The sequence below is a fragment of the Vulpes vulpes genome, chromosome 7 (genome assembly GCF_048418805.1).
Source record: "Vulpes vulpes isolate BD-2025 chromosome 7, VulVul3, whole genome shotgun sequence".
Taxonomy (NCBI): domain Eukaryota; kingdom Metazoa; phylum Chordata; class Mammalia; order Carnivora; family Canidae; genus Vulpes; species Vulpes vulpes.
Window position 1 is genome coordinate 121,289,261 of NC_132786.1, and position 25,402 is coordinate 121,314,662.

Here is a 25,402-nt window from a genome sequence, read left to right on the forward strand (position 1 = left end):
TTGAAGAGATTGTCCTTTTCCCAATGGATAGTCATACCTTCTTTGTCAAAGATTAATTGACCATATAATTGGAGGTTTATTTCTGAGTTTCCTGTTCTATTGGTCTGTGTCTATTTTTATGCCAGTACCATGTTGTTTAATTACTACTACTCTGTAACTTGGAGTCTGGAATTGTGATACCTCCAGTTTTTCTTTTTAAATATATATTTATTTATATAAGTGATACATATAAACCACTGAAATACTAGAGAAAAAACATTATCAGCATGCAAAATATACACTTAAAAATAAGATAACTGAGGTCAATTGATAGGATTTTGAGATATACTGATAAATCTGGAATATGTACATTTGAAGTAAATATTATAATAAATTTTTAACTTATTTTATCTAGTAATGGTAGAAACTATTTTATTCAATAATACTATTGCAGTGAGCATAATGTGATTGGAACTGTTTTGTCATTCTCAGAATCTGTGTTTAATAATGTGTGATACAGCAATTTGAAGGTCATTCTTGATTTCAAGGGTTTTTTTTCAAGCTTGGCTTTGAAGCTCTCAGCTTCCAAAGATAACTCACAATGGTTTATAGATTCAGAATTCTTCCTGTAACTTAACTATTAAATTTCCATTTTCCTTGCTGTCAATAGGTTATCTTGAAAATTATTTTGGAGTTGACAAAGGAACTACCTTAACAATTTTAACACATTGTTTAAGTGATTTTTTTTAAAGACTACTGATAGTCTTCATTTGGAATGTTTTAAAAATAGAGAATACTTTTCACAAGTTTTTATATGTACTTATATAATTTTTATAGGTAATACACATTATATTTTACCACAAAATTGAAGTGACAAAACATTTTCTAAAATGAATTTTAAAAATTCTAATGTCTTTATAAATATTATCTTGAAGGTCACATAAGAATGTGTTCCCCAGTCCCACTCCATATGTGTCTTTGATGACATATAAATGTTGGCCAGTTACCATTATAGAAAAAGCGAATTTGGAACACTTTTTTGTAAAACAAACAAACAAGAAAAACCCCAAAACAGAACGAAAAACAAATTAATTCTTATATTCCCTTGCTTACCACTCCCTTATTTGTTAGGGATGGATAATTTTTTTAATATATCATTTATACAAGTAAATGAAAATGCACATGTATAATTTTAAAATAGTAAAATGTATAAACCCATATGGCCACTAGAAGCTCCTTATCTACTCCTTTACTAGCCCTCTTTCAATGCCATTCTTCAATGCCATAACTCCCACCAGTTAACCATCACGCTGAATTCACTTGCTTTTCTCACAAATTATTTATTTTTACATTCTCATGGGCACTTGGTCTCTTATGGTTTGTCTCCCTCTCTGATTTCATCTTATTTATTTTTTCCTCTCTTCCCCTATGATCCTGGGTTCTGTTTCTTAAATTCCACAAATGAGACCATGATAATTATCTTATTCTGATTATTTCGCTTAGCATAATACTTTCTAGTTCCATCCACGTTGTTGCAAATGGCAAGACTTTTTTTTTGATGGTTGAGTAGTGTTCCATTGTGTATATATACCACTTCTTTATTCATTCATCTGTTGATGGACATCTGGGCTCTTTCCATAGTTTGGCTATTGTAGACATTGCTGCTATAAACACTGGGGTGCAGGTGCCCCGTCAGATCACTACATTTGTATCTTTGGGGTAAATACTCAGTAGTACAATTGCTAACTTGTAGGGTAGCTCTATTTTCAATTTTATGAGAAACCTATATGCTGTTTTCCAAAGCGACTGCACTAGCTTGCATTCTCACCAACAATGTAGGAAGGTTCCCCTTTCTCTAAATCCTTGCCAAAATCAGTCATTTCCTGTCTTGTTAATTTTCACCATTCTGACTGGTGTGAGGTGTTTTAATCTCTATTTCCCTGATGCCGAGTGATGTGAAACACTTTCATGTTTCTGTTGGCCATTTGTACATCTTCTTTGGAGAAATGTCTGTTCATGTCTTTTGCCCACTTCTTGATTGGATTATTTGTTCTTTGGGTGTTGAGTTTGATAAGGTCTTTATAGATTTTGGATCCTAGCCCTTTATTTCATTTGTCATTTGCAAATATCTTCTCCTATCCTGTTGGTTGTGTTTTGGTTTTGTCAACTGTTTCTTTAGCTGTGCAAAAGCTTTTTATCTTGATGAAGCCTCAGTAATTAATTTTTGCCTTTGTTTCCATTGCCTTTGGAGACACGTCTAGCAAGAAGCTGCTGCAACCAAGGTCGTAGAAGTTGCTGCCTGTGTTCTCTTCCAGGATTTTGATGGATTTTTATCTCATATTTTGAGACATACATTCGTTTTGAGTCTATTTTTGTGTATAAGGAAATGGTCCAGTTTCATTCTTCTGCATGGCTGTCCAATTCTCCCACTACCATTTGTCGAAGAGACTTTTTTCCATTGACTATTCTTTCCTGCTTTGTTGAAGTTTAGCTGACCATAGAGATCAGGGTCCATTTCTGGGTTGTCAATTCTGTTCCATTGATCTTATAGTCTGTTTTGGTGCCAGCATCATACTATCTTGATAATTACAGCTTTGTAATAGAGCTGAAGTCCAGAATTGTGATGCTGTGAGTTTTGTTTTTCTTTCTCAAGATTGCTCTGGCTATTTAGGATCTTTTGTGGTTCCATACTAATTTTAGGACTGTTTGTTCTAGTTCTGTGAAAAATGCTATTGGTATTTTGACAGGGATTGCATTAAATATGTAGATTATTTTGGGTAGTATAGACATTTTAACAATATTTGTTCTTGCAATAGACGAGCATGGAATGTCTTTCCATATCTTTGCATTGTCTTGAATTTCATCAGTGCTTTATACTTTTTAGAGTCACCTCTTTTAAGTCTGTTCCTAAAATTTTATTGCTTTTGGTGCAACTGTAAATGGGATTTTTAAAATTTCGCTTTCTGCTGCTTATTAGTGTATACAGGATTTCTGTACTCTGATTTTTTATTCTGCAGCTTTACTGAATTCATTTATCAGTTCTTTTTAAGGATTTTATTTTTTATTTATTCATGAGAGAGAGAGAGAGAGAGAGAGAGAGAGAGGGAGGCAGAGACACAGGCAGAGGGAAAAGCAGGCTCCATGCAGGGAGCCTGACATGGGACTCTATCCCAGGTCTCCAAGATCACGCCCTGGGCCAAAGGTGGGTGTAAACCACTAAGCCACTCAGGCTGCCCTCATTTATCAGTTCTAATAGTTTTTTTGGTGGAGTCTTTAGGGTTTTTTTTATATATATCATATAATCTACAAATAGTTAAAGGTTTATTTCTTCCTTACCAATTGGGACTATTCTTAATGGCAGAAATCCTTACAGATTTTGAAAATGAAAAATTTTTTTGTGCAGTGGGTCCATATTTTAAGAGCAGGCTATCGGCTCCTTCCAGAAGTACCTGGAGCATTCTTCCTGCTTTCTTATCTTCCCAAATTGTCCCAACCTCTCCAACAGAGCCAACTCAGCTTTTACTTGTTTAGCTCCAAGTCTTTAGGAGTTTGGAAACCTAAGATATTTGTGCAAAATTAGCTTCATCTCAGGTCCATAAATCTCCTAATGTTAAGCTTTTATGCTATTAGCTGTTCTCCATCTGGACTTATCCCTGATTTTCCCACCATTTTATAGCAATAGGAACAAGAACCTGAAACCTCATCAGCACCAAGCTGCCTTAAGGTCTCAGGAGTCGGAAATTCAAAGAAAGGCAAGTAGCTCAGAGTTGAGAACAAAGAGGAAGAGAATGTTCTGTGGCAATTTCCTAAATATCCTTGTGTCATGTATATAAGGACTTTTGCCAATCCAAAATATACTCATCCACATTTTCATTTGTTATGTTTTATTCAGTATTGGTGTCGCTTTATATTTTTTAATATCTAAATATCTTGAGGCATATGAAATAATTTTGGTGAGGTTCAAACCCAGTACTTTTTATTCCTACAAATAGCTATGCAAATCCCCAGCACCAAAATGATGATCTAGTTTCTTCCTCTAGTTTGAAATGGCATATTAATCATATATGGTAATTTCATATACTCTTGAATTTGCTTAGATTTTCTTTTCTGTTTTACATCTAGGGATCGGCAACAGACAGCTTTCCATTAATTCCACACTTAGTTAATTGTGACTTATTTTTAATATAAGGCTAATTCTATGCCATTACTCTTTAACAAGATGTATAAAGTTTCAAAAATTACTTAATTCAGGGGTGCTCAGTTGGTTAAGTGCCTGACTCTTGATTTTGGCTCAGGCCATGATTTCAGGGTTGAGATGAAGCCTGCTTAAGATTCTCTTTCCCTCACTCTCTGTTCCTCTCCCTACTCTCTCTCAAAAAAAAAAAATTTACTTAATTTATACATATGCACTTTTTCCTGAGAATACTAAGATAATCACTGATATGAGTTGGCTATCTTCCCAGATCTTAGCAAAGAAAAATTATAAATTTTACATGTATGAACATATGCAGAAAAATAGCATTTTTAAACATAAATATCATGCAGTTCATGCAATGCTTTGAATTACCAATAAATGAATTTAAGATTCTTACTTTCCCCCTGAGTATTGCTTTGTCTCAATCATAAAAGTTTTGATATCAAGGCTTCAACTGTTCAGACCTGTTTTTTTATCACTTCTATTTTGATTTATTTTTTAATCTACGAATTATTACAATGTATAATTTTAAGTACCCAATTTTATGCTGAAGAGGCTTTTGGTTGTAAAATTCTAAATTCATTACACTGTGGTTAGTGAAAGTATTCTACAAGAGATCACTCTTTTTTCTAAAAGGTTTTATTTGTTTATTCATTAAAGACAGACACAGGCAGAGACACAGGCAGAGGGAGAAGCAGACTCCTCACAGGAGACTGATACAGGACTTGATCCCAGGACCCCAGGATCATGTTCTGAGCCAAAGGTAGATGCTCAACAGCTGAGCCACCCAGACGTCCCAAGAGATAACTTTCTTAAAAGGAATTTATTAAGGCTTCTTTTATGGCCTAGAAAATCACCATATTTTAAAAGCAATCCACGTATATTTAGAAAGAATCTATATGTATAAATTATGTTAGAATTCTAGGTAAGTATCGATTAGATATATACTAACATGTTTTTTTATATTTCCTATATCTTTCTTGCTTATATCTTTATTTTTGTCTAATCTGTTTATTAAAAACTTCAAATGTGATTATAGATTGTTATTTTAAAAAATTCTAGTAGTTTCATTTAACAAATTTGAAAGCCACACATTGAAACTATCTTGTTAAATTTTTGCTTTTTACCCCAGAGGTCTTTTTTGTCTTGGTATCTACCAGGTATAAATATTTGCTAAATGAGTATTTTTGGCCATTTTATTTTCAACCATTAGGTATTATTTTGTCATTCTCACTGGATTTTGGTTTCAGCCAATGTGAGAGTTACAGTATTTTAGTCACTGAGTTTTACCTATTATATTATTTTTCTGTCAATAAGGTTGGACTTATTTCTGACATTATTCAGAAATATTTACCATGTCTCCTCTCCAGTCTTATTAGACTGATCAAATTCTATTTGTTCTATCCACCTCTCACCCCTTGATCTGAAAGTTTACAATATCCTTACTTTAGTACTTACTTTTAATTCCTTCTCACCTTCTTCCCAACACTCTTCATCTTACCATTTAACAAAGACAAAAGTGAATCAATAACTGTGGTCTCATCTGAAGAGAGAAGTTTTCTTTTATTCTGTTTCATTTTCCCCTCAGCCACCCAAATTCCAAAACTGTTGGCATGGAAATTTAGTGTAACCTGTCATTTTATTATAAATGCTCTTTTTTTTTAAAGATTATTTATTTATTTATTCATGATAGTCACAGAGAGGAGAGAGAGGCAGAGACACATGGAGAGGGAGAAGCAGGTTCCACACCGGGAGCCCGACGCGGGATTTGATCCTGGGACTCCAGGATCGCGCCCTGGACCAAAGGACCAAAGGCTAAACCGCTAAGCCACCCAGGGATCCTGCTTAAGATTCTAAATACTCTTTTCTTTTAAACAGCTCGTAGTTATTTAGGGGATCCCTGGCTGCCTCAGCGGTTTAGCGCCTGCCTTTGGCCCGGGGTGTGATCCTGGAGTCCCGGGATCGAGTCCCACGTCGGGCTCCTGGCGTGGAGCCTGCTTCTCCCTCCTCCTGTGTCTCTGCCTCTCTCTCTCTCTATCATAAATAAATAAATAAATAAATCTTAAAAAAAATAAACAGCTCGTAGTTATTTAGATTTACCATGTTTATTAATTTATTTGTCCAACATTATTTCTTGCATCACATTATTTCTTCTGGCTTTTCTTTTTTCCCCATACTTAGTTAATTGTGATTTATTTTTAATTGTGATAACTTTTTAGATGTTATTTTTAAGAGTCAGAATAATAGTGGTTCTTGGCCAGGAACAGTTTCCTATGATATATGTGGAGGCATTTTAGTTTACCAAAATAACTGGAGGGAGTTATTGGTATTTAATGGGCAAGGGCCAGGGATGCTAAATATTCTGCAATAATCAGTAAAACCTCACTCAAAATGTCAACTATGCCTGTATTGAAATAACTAAGTTTTCATATGCATGAAAATGCCTTTATTTTTCTTTCACTCTTGAAAGATTGAATAGCTAAATATAGAATTATTGGTTCAGGGGATCCCTGGGGGGCTAAGCGGTTTAGTGCCTGCCTTCGGCCTGGGGTGTGATCCTAGAGTCCTGGGATCGAGTCCTATGTTGGATTCCCCGCATGGAGCCTGCTTCTACTTCTGCCTGTGTCTCTGTGTCTCCCTCTGGCCCCCCCCCCGGTCTCTCATAAATAAATAAATAAACACACAAACAAATAAATAAAATCTTTAAAAAAAAGAATTACAGGTTCAAAGTTTTTTTTTTTTTTTACAGGTTCAAAGTTTATTCCTCAGATCATTTATCTTCTTCTGCGTATAGTTGTTATTAAGAAACCTAATACTGAATGGTCATTGCCTTTTCTACAGGTAAATTTTAGGGTTTTGCCTCTATTCTTGATATTCTGAAGTTCATTGTGATGTGTCCATATATTTTAATTTTTAATTAAAAATGTTATAAATATTTATTTGTGTAGATGTATAAATTTTGCTTTCAAAGATCTTTCAATCCCAAGGTTTTGTGTTTTCAGTTTGAGAACATTCTCTTCTGGCTACTAGTACTTCAAATATAGTCTCTTTAATTTTCTCCCTCTGGAAGTCTGATTAGATAGATATTAGAGCTTCGTCAAGGTTCTCTATGTCTCATTTCTTTTTTCCCTTATAACCATGGTGTCATATTCTAGGACATTTCCTTACATCCATCTTCCAGTTCATTAATCAGCAATTCAGCTGAATCCCATCTGCTGTTATTCACATATACTTAGTTTAATATTCAACAAGTTTTCTTTTTTATAATTCATTGTATTTGATAATTTTTTAGTGGAGGCAAATCCTTTTATTGCTCAAAAGAATAAAGTCTTTTTTTAATTTTTTTAAAGTCTTTTTTAAATTCTTCTATTTTTTTCCACTTTCTCTAGTCTAAGTTACTCTTTTGTTAAAGAATTTGTTGTCCCTGTTTTATGATGTTTACATTCTCCAGATTTTGATGATTTGTGATTGTGCACCATCTTCTGGCCTGAAAACGCCTCTCAAGCATGAAGACTCAAGCCAACAACCTTGGCCTTGCCTATCAGTACTACAGTTCTTAGGGATTGCCAGAGAGGGTTTCCCATCTGCTTCTTTAATTTAAAAAGTTACTCCTTTGGGTAGCCCGGGTGGCTAGCAGTTTAGTGCCGCCTTCAGCCGGGACCTGATCCTGGAGACCCAGGATCGAGTCCTGCGTTGGGCTCCCTGCATGGGGCCTGCTTCTCCCTCTGCCTGTGTCTCTGCCTCTCTCCCCCCCTCTGTCTCTCATTAATAAATAGAATCATAAAAAAAAAAAAAAAGTTACTCCTTTCCCATTCCAGAGGTAATTCCCTTTCCTGTGTCAAAAAGAACTTTGCTAAAACTTTATGGATATCTAAAATTTGTTGTGGAGAGGCAAGACTTTAGCATTTGTTTACTTTAACATCTTGAAGTCATAAATCTATTTTTCAGAAAATTCCTGGTCTTTTCTTTGGCCACGTTTTTCTTTCAGAATTTGTAGAATCGTTTCATCAAGTTAAAACAAGCCCCTTGGCAATCTGAATGAGATGTTTAATTTTACAGACTAATTCAGATAATAAATGAATGTTTTTAAATGCTGAGTCATCCCAGCCAAGAACATGACACATCTATTTAATTCAATATCCTTTTGTATCACTCAGCATAGTTTTAAACTTTTATTCTTTTGGGTCTTTCATATTTCTTGTACATTCACTTTTAGACATTTATGTTCTTTGCTTTCGACACTGGGATCTATTATCTCATTGTATTCCCAAGCTGGTTGTTATTTGTAAGTTGGAAATCAATTTTATTTGCCTATTAGTATTTAAAAAAATATGTCATTTTATGATTACTATTTCTTTTTTAAAGATCTTATTTATTTATTCATGAGAGACACACACAGAGAGAGAGAGAGAGGCAGAGACAGGCAGAGGGAGAAGCAGGCTCCATGCCGGGAGCCTGACACGGGACTCGATCCCAGGACTCCAGCATCATGTCCTGGGCCAAAGGCAGGCGCTAAACCGCTGAGCCACCCAGGGACCCCCTGATCATTATTTCTAACAGTTTCTGGATTGATAATCTTGGGGTTTACCAAGCATATATTCATATAATCTAAAATATTAGAACTTTATCCCCTCTTTCCTAATAAAAAAGGCCTAATCAAAGGTAGTATAGTTCAATGGTTTAAAACATGATTTGGCAAAATTTTTCTGTCACAAGAGTAAATATTTTAGATTTATAGGGCATACAAATCTGTGTCACAACTACTCAAATCCACGGTTGTAGCATGAAAACAGACACAGACAATACATAAATGAATGAGCATGACCCTGCTCCAGTCAATTTTAAAGGTTTGCAAACTCTTGGTTTAGAGCCGAAGTTGTATACTTATAAGTATAAATGTAGTCATTCTGCCTAAGTTCAAATCTAATGTTCAGCATTTATTGGTTGTCTAACCTCAGGAAGTTTCTTAAACTCTTACTACCTCAGTTTAGGCATGTCTACAACTTTGTAGAGGCATGATAATAGTTTCTACATTTGTGGCACCTATTTGTGATACTACCATAATCTGTGGTAATGACATAATAATCTTCAATAATCAAAATAGTACTAAGCATGAAATAAATGATGTCATTATTAGCTATTTTTATTATTATTTGTATCTCTTGTTTTCTCCTTTTGCATAACTGAATTACCCTACAATTCCTAAAACAATGTTAAGACAAAAAGAGAGCTTATAATAAGCACTTTTGCCATCTTCTTGGCATCAATGCAAATGCCTCTATTGTTGCTCTGTTAAGCATACATGATTTGTTTTGATTTCAGTTATATGTTTATTAAATTAAGGAAATATTCATCTAATCAAATTATACTAAGGCTATAACAATTGGAATTTGATTTGAACTTTTACAAAAACACCATTTTGGCATCTATTATGATGGCAAACCCCCTTTAAAAAAATCCTTTGACCTGTTTATAAAATGCACTTCCAATAAATAAATAAATAAATAAATAAATAAATAAATAAATAAAATGCACTTCCCTAGTATTGACCATGTTTTTTGTAGTTGACATGAATACCATATAATCTCCACATATTATTTAATTTGCTGATAACATTCATTTCCCTGATACTTCATTAAGGATCTGGGATTTTTTAAATTTATATTTCTAATTGAGATTGATTTATAAAGTTTGTTAGATAATTTCTTTTAACTGGGTTTCAGAATCAGTTATGTTTGCTTTATAAAGAAGAACTGAAAGGTTTCTCCTTTTTTGATATACTCTGAACTATTTAAATTGTATTAGTGTAATTTATTTCCTAGAAATTTAAAAGTAGTAACCTGTTCAACTCTCTGAGCCTAGGACTTCTTTTTTGGATATTCGTTTTCTGACAATTTTTCTTAAAACAGAAATCATAACATAAAAATTAAAAATAACAAAAAATAGCACAAAGGAAAACATACTAGAAATAGCATCTTCAACACATAGAACAATAAAAAGCTAAAAGGTCCAATATACAAAAAGGTCTTATAAATCATTAAGAAACATGTGGGCCACCAAGTAAAAATAATGGCAAAGGTCACAGGCAATTAAAAGACAAAGAAATATAAACACCTAACAAAAATGTGGAAGGCTAATCAATTAAGTATTAAAAACCATGCAAAATAAAATGAAGTATCACTGTTTACACATCAGATTGGAGAATTCAGAACATCAAAAAAAAGCCAGTGATATCACAGCATAGGTCTCAAATAGTGAGGGAGGCAGTAACAGGTAAAACAAATTTTTCAGAAGACAGTTTAGCAGTACCTATCTCAATTCTAAATAAACATATCTGAGTCAGTAACTCTACTTTAGGAATATGTTCCATGGAAAACCTACTCATGTTTCCAAAGATGTTCACCATAGCATTTTTGTAATACTAAAAAACTGAAAGCAGTCTAGCTGTTTTTCAGTAAAATATTAGGTTAAGCAATGATAACACATTCATATAGTGGAATATTATGCATCCATTATAAAGAGAACTATAATAATACATACTGGCAGTGTAGTGTCTGAAAAACACGGATCAGTTAAAAAAGCAATTGCAATACAGTATATAGCATTTAACCCCATTTAAAAATAAAGGAAAACAGAAGAAAAATGCTAACACGTGGAATAAATTCATATATAACATGAATATATAACATATATAGCATATATAACAACCTGTTATGGATTAGGAAAAAAAAGACTTTACACTTTATAAATTACATATTAAAAAATAAAACAGGAACCTTCTGTGATCAGAATTTTATTTTTTTAAAGATTTTATTTATTTATTCATGAGAGACACAAAGAGAGAGGCAGAGACACAGGCAGAGGGAGTAGCAGGCTCCATGCAGGGAGCCTGATGTGGGACTCGATCCCCGTCTCCAGGATCAGGCCCTAGGCCAAAGGTGGCACTAAACTACTGAGCCACCTGGGCTGCCCTATGATCAGAATTTTATTTTATTTTATTATTTTATTTTATTTTTAAAGATTTATTTATTTGTGATACAGAGGAGAGAGAGAGAGAGAGAGAGAGGGAGAGGAAGAGGGAGAGGGAGGGAGGTGGGGGGCAGAGACACAGGCAGAGGGAGAAGCAGGCTCCATGCCGGGAGCCCGATGTGGGACTCGACCCCGGGACTCCAGATCGTGCCCTGGGCCAAAGGCAGGCGCTAAACCGCTGAGCCACCCAGGGATCCCCATGATCAGAATTTTAAATAAAAATACATTTTGATAACTATCCTGAGGTACAATGGAACTAATGCTCTTCAAATTCAGGCAAAATTACTTGCTATTTTCAATCCTGAACATACTCCATGGCTCTGGCAAGAGCAACTGCCTTTTAACTGGATTTCCTGACTCCAACCGATCCTCAACCTAATATCAGAATAACTTTTATAAAATACTAACACATTCCTTGTTCCTAAAATTGTTTCATAGCTTTCAGATAAAATTCATATTTTCTAGCATGAATTACACAGATTATTATCTAGCCACGGCCAAATGACTCATTTTCTACTCTAATACTATATGATCTGGTTATATAACTTACAATTGCCTGAATAAAATATGCTCACTTACTCTCCTCTGTCTGCAGAGGGTGAATATTCTCTTCTATCATCTTCATTTTACTAATTACTACTTATTTTTCAAGTCTCAATTCTAAAGATAAAACTATAGGAATGTTTCACTTGACATCTTCCTTCATCTCTGTTAAATTCTCCCCTAATTTCTATTTCTAGAGAGACCCTCTACTACCTCTGGCCCTAATACCTTGTAAATGTCTATAGTCTTATAATGTCTTCTACTATTTTGTCAAATTCTTGAGGCAAGAAACGAATCTGTTACCTTATATCTCCTAGTGCTTAGCATATACTGTTTAACTAAACCCAGTTGAATATACTAGTGATATTATTTTTCCCTTCATCTACCAAAGTTCCTCAAAAAATTAATTTTACCTTTATTATATTACCCATAATTACAATTTTTTTCTAGATGATACAAAGCCTTTTATTTATCTTTTAATTATTTCATTTCAATAAAACTTCCACTAGAGGGCATACAAGGAAAAGTAGAAACAAAACTTTCAATCTGAGGAAAAAAAATGAACCCTCATAATGATAAATTTATTACTTCTCTGTACCAAGGGCAAAATGGTTGGTGAGTCTGCATGTCACACTTTTATCGTATAGTTCAGTATTATCTACTGTTTTTACTCTGCTTTAAAAAACAATCAAATTTTAGCTGGTGAGATTAATGAAATAATTATGAAAAAGAAGACTCTGACAATGATAAAATTCTATGAATTGGACATCCATTTCCAGCTATCAGAATAGTTTTATTATATTAACCTTCCCACTAACAAAGGCTGTAAAAGCTAACACAATACAAAATATGTTTGAAGGCTTTGTAGAAAACTAATGCAGCCAGAATATGAGAAGCCAGTATCTTGGGGAGAAAAGAGGCATTTATTGAACTGAGTACTAAATGCTCTATCACTTTTTCTCTTGAGGCATTTACCAATTCCTGGGTAGCATAAGCAGAAAGTTGTACCTCTAGACCTTCTTGTGGAGGATAAAGACAAAAATTGGAGTTCAAGGGTACCAACCAAACACTTTAAGGATTAAGAGTCCAGAAAAAAGGGAATAGCAGAAAGTAAAAGGAACCATGCAGAGAAGTGATCTGCTGGTCTTTTATTTTCAGGGCATATACAGATTCCTAAGATACATAAAATATGTATGGAGAGGTAAGAGGAAGACCATAAAACAGCTGCTAAGAGACTGAAAAGAATAGCTTTTAGCATTCCCATAAAACTGAGGAGACAAAATTTATCATTCATGATCCTTAAAAGGTAAGTGGCTTAGGTAAAATCCCAACTTTGAGTTGAGATCGCTGAAGGGCTATAAGGGAAATACAGATGAATCCTGAAACCCAACCTTGAACCATCATAATCACTGATTAGATCAAGGTTTAACTCCCAGTCCGAAGAAAATATTTACTGGAAGCAAACAGACCTATATAAATGTTTATACATACTATCTAACATTCAATAAAAAATTACTAGGCATTCTAGAAGACAAACCAAGCGATCATAAGAGAAAGAGACAATTAAAAAAGACTTATATGGGGGATCCCTGGGTGGCGCAGCGGTTTAGCGCCTGCCTTTGGCCCAGGGCGCGATCCTGGAGACCTGGGATCGAATCCCACGTCGGGCTCCCGGTGCATGGAGCCTGCTTCTCCCTCTGCCTATGTCTCTGCCTCTCTCTCTCTGTGTGTGTGTGTGTGACTATCATAAATAAATAAAAATAAAAAAAAAAAGACTTATATGGATGTTACCAGAAACATACTTTAAAATAAGTGACTAATACGCTTCAGAAAATAGAAGACAAAGAAAAAATTTAATTACAAACCTGAATTTTAGGGAAAAAAAAGAGTTAAGCAGAAATTCTAAAACTAAAAAATAGGATTACTGAAATTAAGTTAATAGATTATTTTAATAGCACATTAACTGCAGCAGCAGTTTAGTAACCTGAAAGTTAGGAGGAGGCCAGGAGAAAATACCCAGAGTGAAATATGGAAAGGAAAAACAATGGAAAATAAAAAAAGATGGTTAAGAGACACATGTGATATGGATATAATGGTCTAAATCTCAGGTACGGGGCGGGGAGGGGAGAGAGAGAGAATATGAATGAATGAGGCAAAAGCAATTATCTGAAGATATATTGGCTGAAAAACTTCCCGGACTCACAAAATATATCAAACAACAGAATCGAAAAGTTCTATAAACCCCAAGCTGAACAAATTCAAAGAAAGATATACTTAGGAATATTACAGCAAAGTTGCTCAAAATAAAAAACAAACAGGGATCCCTGGGTAGCTTAGCGGTTGAGCACCTGACATTGGCTCGGGGCATGATCCTGGAGTCCCGGGATCGAGTACCACGTCGGGCTCCCTGCATGGAGCCTGCTTCTCCCTCTGCCTGTGTCTCTGCCTCTCTCTCTCTCTCTGTCTCTCATGAATGAAGAAATAAATAAAATCCTTTAAAAAAATACAAAAAAACCCCAGAAAATCATAAAACCGACCAAAGGATAAAATACAGTATCTTCAACAAGAAGACTAACAGCTTTTCAATAGAAACAAAGGAAGCAGGAGACAGCAAAATGTAGCTTTAAAATATCAAAAGTAAATAACATCTAACCTAGAAGCCTGTGCTCAATTAAAATGACTTTCAAAATTAAAGTAAAATAAAAAGGTTTTCAAACAAAAACAGACTTTGTCACCAGCAAATACAGTGAAGAAAGGTTTCAGAAGACAAATGATCCCTGATTGAAACATGAAACTATAAGACGGAATTAAGAATACCAGAGAGAGGGACACCTGGGGTGGCTCAGCGGTTGGGCATCACGGTGTGATCCTGGGGTTTGGGATCCAGTCCTGCGTCGGGCTCCCCACAGGGCGCCTGCTTCTCCCTCTGTCTATGTCTCTGCCTCTCTCTGTGTCTCTTATGAATAGATAGTAAAATCAATCAATCAATCAATCTATCTATCTACCTAGAATACCAGAGATAATACGTTAAATCTAAATAAGAATTCATAACAACATAATTGATGGCAATAATAAAATAATGAGGGATCCCTGGGTGGTACAGTGGTTTGGCGCCTGCCTTTGGCCCAGGGCGCGATCCTGGAGACCCGGGATCGAATCCCACATCAGGCTCCCGGTGCATGGAGCCTGCTTCTCCCTCTGCCTATGTCTCTGCCTCTCTCTCTCTCTCTGTGTGACTATCGTAAAAAAAGTGACTAATGTAAAAAAAATAAATAAATAAAATAAAATAAAATAAAATGATGATAATTATATGCTGTGAGGTTTAAAACACATAGAGATTTAAAATATATGACACCACCACCACAAAGGTAGGAGTGGGATGAGCAAATGGAGTTAAAATATTCTGATTCCTGACATTGTCCAGGAATTGGTAAAAGTATTTGTATATAATGGACTCATAAGTAAAAAGTACATGCTAACAATCTCTGTGGAGTAGCCACTCAAAGAACAACAGAAGAATGAATAACTAGCAAGACAGGAAACTGAATAAGAAAAGATAAAAATCTAAAAGCAATCTTGATGAAAAAGAACACCAACGAAATGAAACATATATCAGCAAGTACCCTAAATGCCAGTGAACTAAATATTCCTATTAAAAGGAAACTATTGTTAATCAATCTGGATTTAAAAAAAGAACTGTCTGTTGCTAACTGTATATAAAAGCACACACAAAGGCTGAAAGTAAAATGACGGAAAAAGATACTATACAAACACTAAAAGAAAGCTGATACCACTCTACTAATAATATTACATAAAGTATATTACAATAAAGGAGCATTACTAAACATGCAGAGGAATATACTTCATAAAAGGTTAATATATCAGGAATATGGTGACCTTAAAACATAAGCAAAAGCTGATCAAGATAGAAATCATAGTAACTGACAGAACAAGTGAGCAAAAAACCTGTAGTCATTGAGGAGGTTTGAGTAACAGAACAAATAAATGTTGCCTAATTAATATACATGGACCATTATACCACCTATTGCCAAATTATTAGAAGTGAACATGAACATCAAAAACTGACCACATTCTGGGCCATAAAGAAAATATCAACAAACTGTAAAGATATGAAATCACACAAAACTGTGTTCTCTGACCACAGTGAAATTAAGACAGATCATTAACAAAAATAAAACTAAGAGATTAAAAAAAACTGTGATATATTCAAACACTGGACTATTTATCAGCAATAAAAAGTAAACTACTGATATATAAAACATAGATATACCTCAAAAATCTTATGCTGAGTGAAGAATTCAGATACTAAGAGTATATACTGTATGATGCACTAAACAGAACACTAATCAGGGAAGAAAAAAAAATAACAGTGGTTGCCTCTACGGTTCAGAGATTGTCTTGGAAGGGACCTAAGGAACATCCCAGAATAATGGAAAAATGTTCTGTATTTTGAAAGGGATGTGAGCTGTGTGGGTATATTTATTTGTCATTCTCCAAACTGTACACTTAAGATCTGTACATTTCACTTTGTAAATCAGATTTCAATGAAAAAGCAGAATAAAAAATAGACCAAATGATGTAAGTTTTATAGATATATGGATGGATTACTATATCTAAGTACATGTGGATGATAATCAATCCAACTTGGGCAGGACAAATACATAGAAATTACAAGACTTGTTACCTCTGGGGAAGAAAGAAGTGAAACGAATATGATTGGGGAGGATGCACAGCAGCCTTTAATCATAGCTTATTATTTTAAACATGCTTAAAGCAAAATTAGAATCATGAGTAAAAACATGGCTTTCCAAAGACTATATGAGTCACAGCTTTGATATGTAGAAGTTTTATGTTTTTCTTAATTTTTAGTAAGTCGTAATGGCTTTAATAAGGGCCAATGAATATTAAAAATCAGTATCCTGACAAGATCCAGTAAATTCTTGACCAAGTAAAGGTCCTAATTAGTGTACAGTTCTACAAAGACATACTAACAGGAGATATTAAACTTTCCCAACAAAAATAGATCCACTTGTGTATAGGTATTCATGAAGTTGCCATAACACTGGAAAGTGGGGAAAATTTTCAAAAGGAAATATAATTGTAGCAGTATGCTTCTTATTGACTAAAATACCATCTTTATGTGTACAAGATAAGCATAATGGAGAAATAAATTAATTCTTTTAGTCTTATGCTTCATTATATCAACAATTCATCCTTTTTCTTCAGCACAGACCATTAATAGGTAGGAAGTAACTTATTCTGGTGGGAATCACTAAAATAGTGTATTTAAGTAACAAAAAAACCTTTCATTTTTGAAAGCTATGAAATCATGAGAGAAAGCTTAAGATGCTATTTTTACACTGTTCACTTCTTCCAGGACTTCTAGTATTGGCGGACAACCCTGAATACAAAACATATAAACCAAGACAACTATGAAATAAGTAACAAACCATATTTCATTTGATATATGACACCATCAATTTTAAGAGGCACACCAATTTCAGAGATATGTGAAAAAAAGTATCAGAATACATGAAATATGATTGGTTATTTCAAATTAGTTTTTTTTGTGTGTGTGTGTGTGTGTGAAAATGCATATGGTGACCTAAGCCTAATCAAAACTCAGAAGAGACTTAAGATGGGATTATAATTTCTAATTACAAAAAATTTGGAACAATTATACTCAAAAATTGGGTAATCCTTTTGAGGAGTGTTAGACAAACTACAGCTTCACTTAAAAAGAAAATCATTCCTTCAGCAGTTAGAACAGTTTAAAGACTAACTGCTGAAGTCAGAGTGTATCTAACTTTCCATTTAGCCAACATCCTGTATCATTGCTTTCTTTGCTAAGCTACTAGAAAGGGTGATTCACATCCATTCTTTCCATGTCCCCAACTCTCATTTACTCTGGATCCACCAAAATAATAATCCAGGTATTTGCTATATTGAAATATTTAACTAATTTTTAAAGTTCAGTTAAAAGAATATCCTTATACATTTATGTACATTTTATTAAAGTGATAAAAATGTTTAAATATAGTATATATACTTATTAGTTTAATTTTATAGATCAGTCAAAAATATGCATTTCAGAAATTGTGCTCTTATAATAAAGCACAGAAAATATTATCAATTTAAGTAAATGTGACATTTGGTAAGCATTTACTATGAAATGGCAGCATGTTAAATACTTTCATATTCATTATCTTGTTTTAATTCTCACAGCTACCCTGCTAGCTAGTTAGGTATCACATCTATAAATCACTGAAGAAAATTAGCTTTAAATATTTCAAAAATACTTGATGACTATATTAGCTTGGACAAATTGGTGAGACAGTATCCGGACTTAGACCTTCAGCCTCTAAGTCATGTTTCATGTCTTCTATGGCATAAGTGGATTGACATATTATTACTTCACAAATAATGTTTCAGTTAAGTTTTGCAAATAAAACAAATGATCATTCTATCAAAGTCAGTAAGAACTTAATACCAAATGAAAGAACTGTGAAGGAATAAAAAAATATGTAGCCCTAGGGTAGTTAGGGTTCACAGGGAAATCAAGAGAACATGAAAGGACAACATATGAGATGTACAAAAATGTGAACAAGATAGTCACCCATCCCAAATCATAGCTTATGAACAGAAGTACCCTTGTGGGCTTAATAGCAAAAGAAAGCATCATACACTATTAACCTGGCACTTGGAAGACACAATTTGAATGCAGTGAGGGAAGATGATGATATTCCACGTTGAAGAGTAACAAAAGCAAAAAACATAGAGGCAGGAATGATTATGTATCTGAGGAACACTGCTGAAATGAAATGAAAAAGAAGTTAGACTTTCAGGAATAGTGAGAAGTAATTAAGGTGGGATCAAATTACAGAGAGGTTTGGCCTTTATCTAATAGACAAAAAGGAAGTGTGTTCTACCAATAACAGCACACAAGACTGAATAAAGAACAGACTTAGTGTAGTCAAAAATATCAATTAGGAGGCAATTAAAGTAGCCCTTAAGGTGGGATTAGAGATCAAAACTGCAATGAATTTAAGAGACAATATAAAGAACAAATTGCGGACAAATTATATATGAAAGTGAATGAAAAGTCTGAGCTAAGTATCAATTTTTCTTGCTACAAATTTATGCTCAAAATTCAAAATTAATAATTGCTTTAAGCATACAGTTAAAAGGAAATACAATTGTGGCCCTGAAGAAAATACATTTCAGGTGACATGGTAAATCATCAGGACTGTCCACCCAATGTTGCTGATTCTCCTGTGCCACAGTCGATTATACTTCCTCCCTCCGCTGAAGCTAGATATGACCATGTGACCACAAATAAATAAAAGAAATAGCACGGGTCTCTTCGAAGTGGAAGCTGTAGTAACTAACACACAACTTACCACTGGTCTTAGACACCAATAAAACAAAGTCAAGTCAGAATTTAGAAGTTATTTTTATATATTTGATTTAAAGTCTTGGTTTCTGTGCATGTGTTTTCAGAGATCAGTGTCAAGGGCTTTCATCAAGTAGCTTTTCTCACCTCTACCCTCTGCATTTCATACTTTCAAAAGGACCAAATAGATTTCCAGATTTATGAATAGTAATATTAATGCCATGCCCTATGTAGGCAAGGTAACACTAAAGTATTTGTCAATGTTCACATACATGTAAAACTGCTAACAACGGTAATTTCAGCTCCTATATTCAGATAAAGAAAGAACAGGTAAATAAAAAGATGGGCAAAGAATATCGATAGGCAATTTATAAAGATATATAGGAAAAAGCCCCCCACAAAATAACACTTTCTAGTAGTTTTCTAAATAAGCTGTTTTTAAAATTATTTCTGAAAATATTGTGACTTCAGCCTGTTTTCAGAGCAAAGATATGTCACATATTTACTTACAACTAGAAAACAAGTTAATCTTGTAATCCAAAATTACACCTCAGTTTACCAAATGCTCCAGTGACATTTACAACTAAATTTATACTCAGGGAAAGTAAGTAACATTTTTCCCAGAGTATTTTCTGTCTATTAAAACAGGCAATAACATTCAACAAGTTAACAATCACACAATTATTACGTCAAAACCTTGGATATCAGTTACTGTGTGCTATCTTATCAACAGTAATAAAAACATCTATTGAAATTAAAATGCCACATCATTTTATAAAACCTTTATCTCATGTCTGAGCAATCCGAATACAATAAATTTCTCTACCAGGAAAATTGCCTTCTAAATGTAAAAATATACATATATATTTTTAATATAAGAAATGTTTCAAAAAAAGGTTTCAGAAAATTTGAGGAACCCATACCATTCCCAAAAACAGAAATTATAATTATATATACTTTCTGGAAACTTATTATTACTCTAACAATAAAAATCTCAACTCCAAATTTAAGGCTAGATTAAAGAAGTTTTCAAATTTTATTATACATCCAATCATCTATTACAGACCTTTTAGACTTTAATAATTTATAATGTCATTGGTTACTACATTATCAATATAAAAAGAAAAGTAAGGAACGGTAAGTCTATACCATGGCACAACTGCCAAGCTACAAGTAACTAGACAGCAGGCCACCTTTTATTCAGGGCTAAATATGACTAAGCTACACTAAAGTGATAATATTTTTGTGTTCACATACTCTCCTTTGACATCTATGGACTTTTAAAATCAAAACATTCAACTATCTACAATAATTTAGGAAAAAAAAAAATCCCAAGATATAAGGCAGTTAACACAGACATGTTTTGCAACAATTAGAAAAGACCATGTGGTTTAAACTGGTCATGTTGAAAAATTCTAAATATAGATAGACAAGATGGGAAACATTAATACATTCCAATGGTGGGTTCTGTTTGGATTAACTGTTGTAAATTCTGTTATCAAACCTGTGCTACAGTCAAAGTTTTAAATACTTGGGGGACGCCTGGGTGGCTCAGCAGTTGAGCATCCGCCTTCTGCTCAGGGCATGATCCCGGAGTCTGGGGATCGAGTCCCACATCAGGCTCCTTGTAGAGAGCCTGCTTCTCCCTCTGCCTGTGTCTCTGCCTCTCTCTGTGTGTCTCTCATGAGCAAATAAAATCTTTAAAAAATAAAAATAAAAAAATAAATACATACAAACATACATACATACATACTTGGGAGCCACTTTTCTGTTCTGTAAAAACCATTATCTACCAAAGAGTTGTAAGGATTATATTAGAGAATATATTTAAGAGCAATCAACACACTGCCTGGTACAGTTTCATTTAAAAACAAGCTAAAGAACTAACCCCCAAAACAAGTTCTAAAGCCAAAAAAAAAAAAAAAAAAAAAAAAAAAAGCCCAAAACAAAACCCAAACCAGTATTAAATTTCCATATTTTGCTAGACACAGTACACTGTGCTAAGACTTGTCAGTAGCAAGGTCCAAGAGAAACATAAGATGTGATTTGTATTAACTTTGAAATGGCTTTCAAGGTGTCATTTTTTTGACCATTTGTCTCATAGGAGGAAAAATAGAAGTAATTTTAAAAATTAAGAAAAAGTAATTTAAAAAAATCAAGATAGGTCTATATGTAGTAATATAGAAAGTTGATCATTAAATATTAAATTAGTTCTATTTTAAACATGATAAGCGTCTTCATGGAATACAAGGAATTAAAGAGCTAACAGAAAACCTGTAAGTAAAAAAACAAAACATTTAGAAGATGCAGATTTCTACTTCCAATTAATGCCAAGCTAATGTGTACCAGAACTGTGAAGGCATCAAAACAGCTAAATGAAATTTTAATTTCTTAAAAACTGAAGGGCTAATAATATATTGAAGAACTACTAAGCCAAAATCTAGATGGCAAAAACCCAGAGGTAAATCAACTTAGCATTTGTGGTTGCTTTTGCCTGCAGAGCATTTGCCAGTCCAGAAGAACCCAATCGGAAAATGAGCTGTGGCTTTGGAGGTAGTGAACATGAAGAGGAAGAAAAATCAAAGTTCTGGGCCTATAAGAAGTAGAAAGTTTACTAAACCACACCCGACACACATTAAGCTGGGGCTCTAAGGGCTACACCTTCAAGGTAAGGATGAGCCAGAAATAAACTAGTATCCTTAGTATACATCACCAAATGATCCAGGGGACTTCAAACCCTGAACTTTAGTTAGGTTACATGAGTCCTGGGCTGATGGTGCCCAGGGCACCTTTTGAAACACATAAATTCCTACCTGGTGGCCTCATATTATTCCTACAAGTAAGTTTTAGAATATAATGACTAGCACCTAGTCATGAATCAGAAGCATGAAAAGCTACTGCTAACAGAAAGGATCAAGGGTCTTGGTGGATACCAAGACTTCAAATATTGTAATTATTTCATGTAGACTACAGTTGACCCTTCAACAACATGGACTTGAATTGCATGGGTCCACTTAGGCACAGATTTTTTTTTTTCAATAAATACAGGGGTGTCTGGGTGGCTCAGTTGGTTAAACATCCAATTCTTGATTTTGGCTCAGGTCATCATGATGTCAGGTTGTGGGACTGAGCCCTGGACATCGGGCTCAACACTCAGTGTGAAGTCTGCTGGAGGTTCTTTCTCTCCCTCTCTCTGTGTTCCCCCTCACTCTCTCTCTCTCAATATATAAGTCAACAAAATCTTTAAAAAAAAAATACAGTACAGTATTATAAATATATTTTCTCTTATGATTTTCTCAACATTTTTTCTCTAGCTTACATCATTGTAAGAATACAGTATATAATACATATAACACACAAGTTAATTGACTGTTCATGTTATTGGTAAGGTTTCTGCTCAACAGAAGGCTAGTAGTAAAGTTTTGGGGGAATCAAAAGTTACATGCAGATTTTCACCTTACGGGGGTTGGTGTTCCCAATCCCCGCATTTATTCAAGGGTCAATTGCATACATTTGTCATATTAAAGAAGTTCTAATTTAGAGCTTGAAAGTGTTTTCAGGGAACAAAGAGCTGTAAAAAAAGTGACACTGTCAGGGTGCCTGGGTGGCACAGTCAGTTGACTGTTCTACTCTTGGTTTTGGTTCAGGTACAGATGTCAGAGTCCTGGGATCAAGCCCCATGTCCAGCACCACACCCAGTGTGGAGCGTGCTTGGGATTCTCTCTGCCCCTCCCCCTGCATGCCCACACATTGTTTGCTCTCTCAAATAAATAAATAAATCTTAAAAAAAAAAAAAAGTGACACTGACAGTTAAAAAAAAAATCAAACAGAATTTCTAGAAAGTAACTGAAATTATTAACTGAACTGTTGAGCTTAATAAATTAGAAGCAATAAATTAGAAGTGAGATTCAGTGATGGAGAAGGCGGACTGAAAATTCTTATTCAGAATGTGACTCAGTGAAACAAAGACATGAGGGGAAAAAAGAGAGAACTGAGGTCTAACAGATATACAATTAGAGAGGAAAGAGGAAAAAACAGGGTAGAGATAATATTTGAAAATGAATGAGACTTTTCCAGAACTGAGGTATTAATCTAAACTTTAAAAAAATGCTGGTCATACTGGGGCTTGGTGTGGGACATAAAGACATCTTAATGATTCCATGTTAAAGTGAGGGATTTTTTTTCATTAACCAATTTCAAGATGAAACATAAGAAATGTCAGAAATGTTGGAAGAAGCTAAGAAAATTTCTCAGAGACACCTAGGAATCAAATGGTATTTGCAGATTTTAAAATCTACTTACATACATTATTTGAAAGCAACATAAAATTTCAAAGCAGATGAGAGTTACTCTTTCAAATAATCTTTATCTAATACATTTGAATATTAATATATGTTCACCATAATAATGAACTAAAATGGCTAAAGAAGTAGAAGAAAAGCTAAAAATAATATAGAGCATTTAGTGATATTGGTCTTCAACACACATATGCAAACAGCTTGCTTTATCAAACAGCAACAAACACCAAATGTGATTTCCCAAAAAAACAATTCAGTAGGTAAAACAAAGCAGCAGATAGTCCACAGGTAACTGAGGAACAGATGTAAGCTGCTGGTCTCTAGCTTACCTGGGATCTCAGGCTAGTAAGGTGAGCAATGCTCAAAAAGACTGAAAGGGGAGGAGGGCGGGGGGTGGGGGTGAGTGGGTGACAGGCACTGAGGGGGACACTTGACGGGATGAGCACTGGGTGTTAATTCTGTATGTTGGTAAATTGAACACCAATAAAAATTAATTTATTTTTTAAAAAAAGACTGAAACTTCAGATGCTTGGAGCAGAACTTTACATTAAAAAAACATACTAAATTATACACTGAAAATGGTTAAAATGACAAGTTTTATGTTATGTATACTTTACTACATTTTTCTACCATAAAATTTTTTTTCAAAAACGAAAAGGAAAAAAGGGAGGGAATAAGGATTGAAACTAAAATTCCTAATATTTTAATAGGTTTTGATTTTTATCACTAATGAATTATCCATAAATTTCCCACCAAGTCTTAACTGTACTCTCCTGTGTCCTGAGATTTTTTTTCATTGCCACCACACTATCCCCAACTGTCCACTAATGCTATTCCTTCTTATAAAATCTGCAGCTGAAAAGCAGTATTTCCCATGACTTATTCTTTTCAGCTCTATCAAGATCCTCATTTTCTGCAAGAAAAGAGTTCAATTATTGCACTACTTTATGCTATGAGCTTAAAATAAAATAAAAAAATTAAATCACATCTAAAAATGAATAATTTTCCAGGTATTTCTCACATTTGTTAATTAGATGCAAATTGTTCTTTTCTTCAACCATGCTGTAAAATTCTCTATTTTAGTTGAGAACATTTCAATTCAAATTTCATGTTCTTTCAGATTCATCAGCTTTTCTGGGATTTTCAGTTTTGAAACTGTGGCTGCCTCATAGTTTTAGCTTGAGATGCTAAGCTATTGTTATTTTAGTGCAAATGGATTTTTTTTTCCCTCAAATACACCTTGTATATACAAAAGGTACTTTCTAGGTCTTATGGAAGTAGAATAATCTAGAACCCAAGACAATGGCTTGCTTGACTTCTCCTTTGTGTGTTTACAAGATAATAAGTAATTGGAAGGGTAAAGATTTTGCTCTCTATAATACAGTGCAGAAGCAGTAGAAAAAAAATGAAGAGTACCAGCAAAAAAGAATTTCCCATTGAACCCAGAATGGCAAATTATTTCAAGCCACTTCTGAGGGTAAAAATTAAAATTGTAGGACTCATCAAGGCTTACTTCAGCTAGGTGTCTTGGAGTTCCCAATTCCTAAGTACAGTCAAATCCAAAGTAAAAACTAACTAGGGATTATACCATATACGACAGAATAAAAGTTCCTGTGAATTGATTTGCTAAAAATCTGAAGGTAGTTTTCCAGATCTTAAAAAAAAAAAAAAAAAAAAAAACTGGTTGTTAAATACTGATTAACCACTCTATAAGCCTTGCCTTTTCTCACACTAGTTTCTCAACCAGAGCACTATGATATTTTGGGATGGGTACCTCTTCGTTTTGAGAGGCTATCCTATCTACTGTGGATGTTTAGCAGCATCCATTATGCCAGTAGCATACTCTAAGCCAGTGGAATCTCCTGGACGTGACAATCAAAAATATCTCCAGACATTACAACGTGTCCACTGGGAGACAAGATAGACACCTGCTGTCTAGGTGTC

The 25,402-nt window shown here is 34.2% G+C and overlaps 1 protein-coding gene across 1 annotated transcript in view; it reads right to left on the reverse strand.

The window, feature by feature from the left end:
- Nucleotides 1-25,402, reverse strand: part of ASZ1 (ankyrin repeat, SAM and basic leucine zipper domain containing 1) — a 52,351-nt gene that overhangs the window by 20,752 nt on the left and 6,197 nt on the right. The window lies entirely within an intron of this gene.